Genomic DNA, 7,668 nt, shown 5'->3' on the forward strand with positions numbered 1-7,668 from the left:
AAGGAGAGTCTTCCTGTGAGGCTCCTGTACCAAAGAAAAGCTTTAAGTAAATAAGCAAAGCATCACAAAGAAAAAATGAAAAGAAAGAAAGCAACAGTGCATACCTTTCTTCGAAGGAACTCTAGTGACTCTAGGAGGAAGAGATGAGGCAGCAAGAACAGTCTCTGTGGCAACAGGGGTAGGAGTTAGGATAGTAGGAGCAGTGGAAGAAGTGTTGATCTCAGCCTCCTTGGACTTGACCTGAGGCACATCTAGCCCCACCAACAGGTCCTGAGGAGGAATGGCCAAGTGCACCTCCATATTGGTTGCCCACCAATTCTGGTACCTCCTTAATGTAGTGCCTTGGGAAATGAAGGGAAAAAATTCAAACTCGATTAAGTCTTGGATCAATTTGGAGGTTACCTCATCCAACTCGGACCTTGGAACTCTCAGTTCTCTGCTTACAAGATTTGAGTTAGATTGGCTACAAAAAGGGATAGGAATCCCCCGAGTGGGCCCAAATTGTCTAGCAAACTGAGCAAAACAGTAAGGTTTAGAAATACATTTATAAGCTCGAGGATTCATAGTGCCAACGAAGAGCTCCCTCAGAATCATAATTAAAACCCATATATCTTTGTGTTGAGGCCTAGAACAAGACCTATCACCTAGGAATGCTCTCAGCCAGGCTGGCCCGATGTTGGCTTCGAAGAGGCAGAAAAAGAGGCGACAAGGAGGGGAAGCCGGAAGTTGATGAAAAAAAGAAAAGTAAAATGTAAAATTGGAAGGGTAAAGAGAGACTCTGGCAAACTTCATGCCATATATGGTAGGATCTGACGACAGGAATTTTAAACATTTGGACTGCAAGTCTGTGAAGTATGCAAAAAACCAGAGTTGAAGTACCCAAAATGGGCCTCCTTGATTAGCATCTATGGGTTTTTCATAGAATTGAGAGTAAGCTTTGTAAACATGGCCCAAAACATATAGAGCCAAAGCTACCCTTTTATTCAAAACAAGAGCTTTGGCGAAAGGAGCTAGCTCAGGCATAATCCTCTGAAAAGAGGTACAAAAGAGGAATTTGCAAAGCCAATACAGCAAAAAAGAAAAGAATTCCCTATCAGTCACAAGACCTTCCATTTTGTTCTCAGATTTGACAAAGTCACTATAGGAAGAGTTCAGAGGGGGAATAAGAAAAATAAGGTCAGGATAGTCTGGACCAAAGGGAGTGCCAATAGGTAATAACCCTAAAAGATGGCAGATGTTAAGGACAGTAGGGGCCATTATACCACATCGAAATTAGAAGAAATTAAAAGCAGAGTTCCAAAAACAAAGAGCAGTAGGTATTAAAAATAGATCCTCCGAAATAGTCAACCTGGATAGTTAAAGGGCGTCGAAGAGGCAAAGTTCCTAGAGATCCAATGTCTTGGCAGGAACAACTCGATCATATCATTCATCCCATTCTGGCCTTACAGTGGGCTAGCAGCGATGGGGTCGATTCATCCTCCAACTCCCTCAATCAAAGCCACCTTCATAGAGGAGGCAGTGATCCTCCAAACATAGGTACAAAGTAGGAAGCTGGGCAAGGGCCTCCTTAAAAATAGGCCTGAGCATGTATTCCCTTTGCTCATGATAGCGGGGAACGAAAATGAGCCAATCGATAGCACTCTTTTCGCCAACTTTGTACTTTTCACATTCTTTAGCAATAACCCTCTTCAAAGCTACGGATGGGCTCACACGCTCAACAACTGGTACTTTCAAAGAGGAAGAAGTCATTAGCAAACGTTTTTGGAGGAAGAAACTGAGAAAATGAGTGAGGAGGAAAAGAGAGCAATAGAAATGAAAGGTTTTGTGTTTGGACGAGTGAGTAAGTTAAAAGCGCGAAAAGAAAGGGTTTTAAACCTTTCTGTCCAAAAAAAAATGCCCAGTCAGCCTAAAAGGGTAAAAAAAAACCCGAGATAATTACTTGATTGTTTTTGGACCCATATGGGTTTAAGCATTTGACTTAAAATTCAAAGGGGTTTTGAAAGTGCAACATGAAAAGTTTCTCTCGAGAGTGATTGCTTGGGAGGGAAACATGTTTCAAATACCCAGTTTGGCTTCGAAAATACGTCTTTGGCTTCAAAGCTAGTTTCTTCTCAAAGTCTCTAAAACAATTTTGGCTTCGAAGCCAGTTGTCAAATACCTAATTGGGCCCTGAGAGTAGGAAATTGACTTCGAAGCACACTTTATGCCTTAAAATTCAAGAATGTTTGGATTTGATTTGCTTCTAAGGGGTTGGAAACATACTCTTAGATTTTCTATAAAAGATAAAATCCTTCAAAGGGAGCTTTGAAGTATTTTGCAGTTGGAATATGATTCTTATTTGATGTTTTAGACTTCAAAATAAGTATATACTACAAAGCCAGTACAAAGTCAAGTAAAGGATCAAAACCCAAAGAGACTTACGTGAACATGAAAAATTCCTTCTTGGATTTTCTGTCAAAAATAACCCTTTTTTTGGGGAAGAAGCCTTGTTACTTTTAAATGTAGTTCCATACTTCGAAGCACTTAAAAGTAAGTTTGATGCAAAATTGGTTAATTCAAAGCTATTAATTACACAGATTATGTTGACCATGCAATTGAAATAGGACAAAAATTGTCATCTATATTCCATACTTTGGAGATATTCAAACCAGGCTTCGAAGCAAAATTGGTTAATTTGAAGCTATTATTTTTGTATGAACACAGTGAGGAATAAGGTCACAAGTATGTAATTGGAATATAAAGCCAGATCATGACAAATGATGTTTGAAAATCTTAATTTTATTTATATGCAATATTTACATTGGGAACACCTACTTGGTTACATTCTCAATTTCATAAAAGTAAGGAATACACAAAGTCACAAGAACATGGAACTTTGTCTAGAAAAATTCAATAAATACATACTCTTTTCCTAACCTATCTTTTATCCTATCTAAATTTGGTTTATCTAACTAATGAGTTCTTAGTTGGAAAAAGAGATGCTGGACTTTCAATTCAAATTCTGTCTGTTTAAGAGCCTTATTTGTTTTATCCATTTTTCCTGCCCATGTATTTCATCCATTGGAGTATCTCCTCCAAACTCTAAGTCTTGGTGTTTGAAGTTCTCATATTCTTCAAGAAGATTCTCTGCCTTATACTAAATTTGAGTAAGAGCAGCAGAGGTTTCCTTCAGTAACTTACTAGTAATAGAAGCATTTGTGTGCCAGTTGAGTAGAAGAGGAAGTTGATCTAAGAAAGTATAAAGCTCTGCCTGGGTTATAAGGTTAAGGATGTGGCTTTGAGAGATAATATCACAAGACCATAATAATTTCTTGTGAGGAATATCATCTCGAAGGACATCAAAGGATAAATGGGAGAAAACGGCAAGCAGAGTCTGGACTCTATATTGTTGGTAAGTAGTAGGAAGGACTCGGGCTTGGTAGAGAGCAAAATGCTGGCTCTCGAAGAGGGTGAGTTTCAGTTCTTCAATCCAGTCAGGATTGGAAGGCAGAGAAGGAGCAATTGAGTCCTCTCCAAATGAGGGTGGGAATTCAAGCCTGTTCACACATTCTAACCAGTCAGAGGATCAAAGTTTTGCTTTTTTGGCTAAGAGTGAGGGATTGAGTCCCAAGGATTCAACAGAGTGTAGAGTATTTTGCACTATTCTAGACGGCAAGGTGGAAATATACCATACCGAAAGCAAGTTGTCCTCAAGGCTGCGAAGACGGTTGAATGGGATGTATGGATATACTACGGAGCTACACATGGAGGGATGGATTGCAATGAGGTCATCAAATTTAGGGAATCGATGATGGATTCGCTCCCTTGTTTGAGGTTGAGTATGTGTAGGACAAGTTCCTTAGCTAGTGCTGTTAGAAGTGTTATTAGAGGAAGAGAAGGCAGCTTCATCCCATGCAAAAAGTTGGGAGGCAGAGGAGGAGCTTCCAAGATCCATTTTTGCAAGTTCTTTGTCCAAAGGTTTGCAGTTAGCAGATTTTTGGTCCAAAGGTTGATAGTTTGCGAAAGCATCCATAACTTGAATAAATGGAGGCGGATAAGCGTGGCCAATAAATGCATGAAGGTTCTTTCGAGGATGAACATCATTGTCTAATACCTCTTCGTACGTACGATCAATGAAAAGAAAGGTTTGTTTGGTCATGGGAACTATATTAACCCTTTCGAATACTCAAAAAGTGAAAAATGTTCAAGCACAAAAAAGAATTTAATGTAGATTAAGTGCTTTATTTATGGAAGACGGTTGCATTTTTAAGAAGATGCAAAGTCCATGCATGTCTTAAGATGTGGACAAAGTGCATTGAGTCAACTAATATCACCAAATATTGCGCATATTAATGCATGGGGTAATGTTGGTTACATATTTTGTAAAAGCTAATCGCAACATGACACGTGGTACCTAAGCGGCAATTCAGGGAGTTAATACAAGTCTCCAATCAAAGACAGACACATGGCAGGTCATATTAGTTATAACGGATCTGTGCACCACTGGGAAAGCTAGAAGGTGCAAGATGACATGGCCTAACAGTTACTCATGAATTCAAATTCAAAATCCAAGAGAGAAGCCTAACTGCAAGAATGGTATAGTGGGACTGACTGTGGGAGAGCATGATCAGCAATCATGGGAAGACATTTCGATGGTTGGAAGCCCACTTTGACGGTTACCCTTGGAGAGTATAAATAGCAGGGAAGGCCCCAGATTGAAAGACCTAGACTCAGATCCAAAAACCAATCTATTTGCTTCATATTTCTTTCCAGTTTTATATTTCCAGTTCTTTACATTTCAGCATTTCAATTCATGTACTGCACTTCATTTCTTAGGAGTAGTCTCAAGTAGTCATTGTTGTAAACCTTCTCAAGGTTGGGTCATTTCATTTTAAATTCTTATTTACTCAATGAAATTCAATTTCTGAATTGTTCTGTACTTGTGATTTCTTATAAATTGCTTCTGAAATAAGCCATCAGCAAAAGTCCTCTTCATTGAACCTGAAAGAACTTCAACACAATCATCTGATAAATGGTTGGCAACTAAAATTCTGTAAGAACTGATTGATCCTTGCCGACACGCTCCAAATTATATTATTAACCTTCGAAAGACAAAAATGCTAACATTACCATATCATTTTGGGTGAATTTATGAGTCTTTAACATTTCTTCCGAATTTATAATAAAAAAATTATGGCGTGTAACTTTTCTGAACAAATAAATATAAAAAAAATACTAAAATAATTTTCTCATCTAAAAAAAATACTAAGATAATTCACTGAACTAATAAACAAACAGAAAAAAAATACATATATACACAAATGACTAATTCTATTAATACATAAATCATACTCGCATAATAAATGACCAATTTTATTAATAAGAAAATCATTAAGTAAATTTACAATATTTAATGATACGAAAAATAATTTATAGTTAATCATTTTGTTAATAAATAAATCATTAAGTTAATTAACAATTTTTAAGGATATGAGAAATATTTTTCAATAAACAATTTTGATAATTTATTATTGCATATGAGGATAGTTTTTTTTCCCCCCGAGTATTGTGTTAAATTAAAATTTATAACAAGCGATAGTTGTAATTTCTAGTATTATAGGGCTGATTCATATTTTAAACAAACCTTATGGGTGTATTTGTAATTTGTTAAAAAAATAAAATATTTATATTTTATAATTGACCAAGAATGTTTGCGTAATTACGAAAAAAACCTTCATTCAACATATAGGCCACCATTAGTAAATTTTTTAAAATGAAAGGGCAAAATCAGAAAGAAAAAACAAACCTCAAGCAGTTAAGCGGCTCTTATATATATTACTAGTTTAAAAAGGCTCGTGCAAAGTATAGGCTATTATTACAGTATGTTTAAATTTTGCATTTTGATAATTTTTAAAAAATTAAAATATTGTTCTATGAAATTGAATAGAATAAATCATTAGATATATGATAGAATTATGTGGTTTGATATGTATCATTTTTTGATTTGTTATACACGTAATGATGTAGACTCCAATTCTATTACTATATCATATTTGGTGAATTTATGAGTTTTTAACATTTCTTCCGAATTTATAAAAAAAAAATTATAATGTATAGTTTTTCTCAACAGATAAATATAAAATAAATACTAAGATAATTCTCTCCACTACAAAAAAATTGACTTTTTGCGACGGTAAAACACCGTCGCCAATGCTCCTAATGCCGTCGCAAAAACTTTTTGCGACGGTAAAATGACTTTTTGTGACGGTAAGAGGGGGTCGCAAATGCAGGGGTTACAAAAGAGTTTTTGCGACGGCACAGTGTCGTCGTTAATGTTTTGCGACGGCATTTTTTGCCTTTTGCGACGGCACTGTGCAGTCGCTAATAATATTTGAAATTTCTTGACTTTTTTGCGACGACACTATTTTACCGTCGCTAAAAATGTTATTTGAGACGGCAACAAATACCGTCCCTAATAATCTTTTTTTTGCAACAGCAAAAACACTATTTTTGTGACGGTATGGTGCCGTCGCAAAAAATATTAAAAATATAAAAAATTTTATTTTTTGCGACAGTGTATACCGTCGCAAAAAATATTAAAAAAATAATAAAATTTCTATTTTTTGCGACAGTTTAGTATCATCGCAAAAAGTAAAACCTATAACAAAATCAATAAAAATAATAAAATTTTCTGTTTTTAGCAACAGTGTAGTGTCGTCACAAAAAAGAAAAAAAAACTCCGATAAAATTATTAAAAATATTAAAATTTCTCCATAATAATATAAAAATTCCTGTATAAAAATAACAATTTCTTCATAATAAAATATTCTTCCATTCATAATTACACATCAACAAAATTATCCCACTACATAATGTTCCATAATTATCCTCCGATAAAATTTAAAAATATAAAAGAAATGAAAAAAATAAACACAATCTCACATATTCAATTCACATGCAATTTTGAAGGAGGGTCGAATGTTTCATCACCACGATACAAATCTGTACTATGAAAATTGGTTACAAAATATTCAACCCTCAGTTTTCCTCCAAAATTTATCTAAGTTACAAGTAGAAGAATATGAAGTTGCTACAATTCATCCAAATTAATAGCTCTCTGTTGATCTTCTACCTCAATGCTTTCTGAGAGGCCTCATCACAAAATATACACAAGTAAAATGAGTCAGAAGTTCCGGACAAGTTTAACTTTGCGATCATCCAATAAACATGTTCGCTGGTGGCCCAACATAATCGACTTGTGTTCAGCTTCAGATTTAAGATTATGTATCATCAAGCTTCGGGAAATTATACGTCAAACACCAGAGACACTTTAAAGAACCATCCTGCTACCTCCCTCCCTCTATAATCCTATAAATAAAAAATAAGTAGAAAAGAAAAAGCACACTTATCTTTTTTTCTTTTTTTTTCCCCTTGAAATGAGTAGCAAAGTTTACAAGGGCAGTAAGAAGGGAAAAATTACTCAGCTTCTGTAAGAACATTTACCAGCTCTCCCAGCTACTCCCTGCAGTAAAATCAATTGTTCCTCCTCATCAGAAAAATAAAAAAAAATAAAAAAAATGCATCAATTAACCTTGTTCCATTCAAGAAATCAAAAAACAGTATATCAATTACACATACGCTCAAAGTCACGGAAATATTAATATATAGCATCTATCTTCACACCCCAAA

Source organism: Camellia sinensis, chromosome 4, assembly GCF_055761805.1.
Source record: "Camellia sinensis isolate YWXY chromosome 4, ASM5576180v1, whole genome shotgun sequence".
Lineage (NCBI taxonomy): Eukaryota > Viridiplantae > Streptophyta > Magnoliopsida > Ericales > Theaceae > Camellia > Camellia sinensis.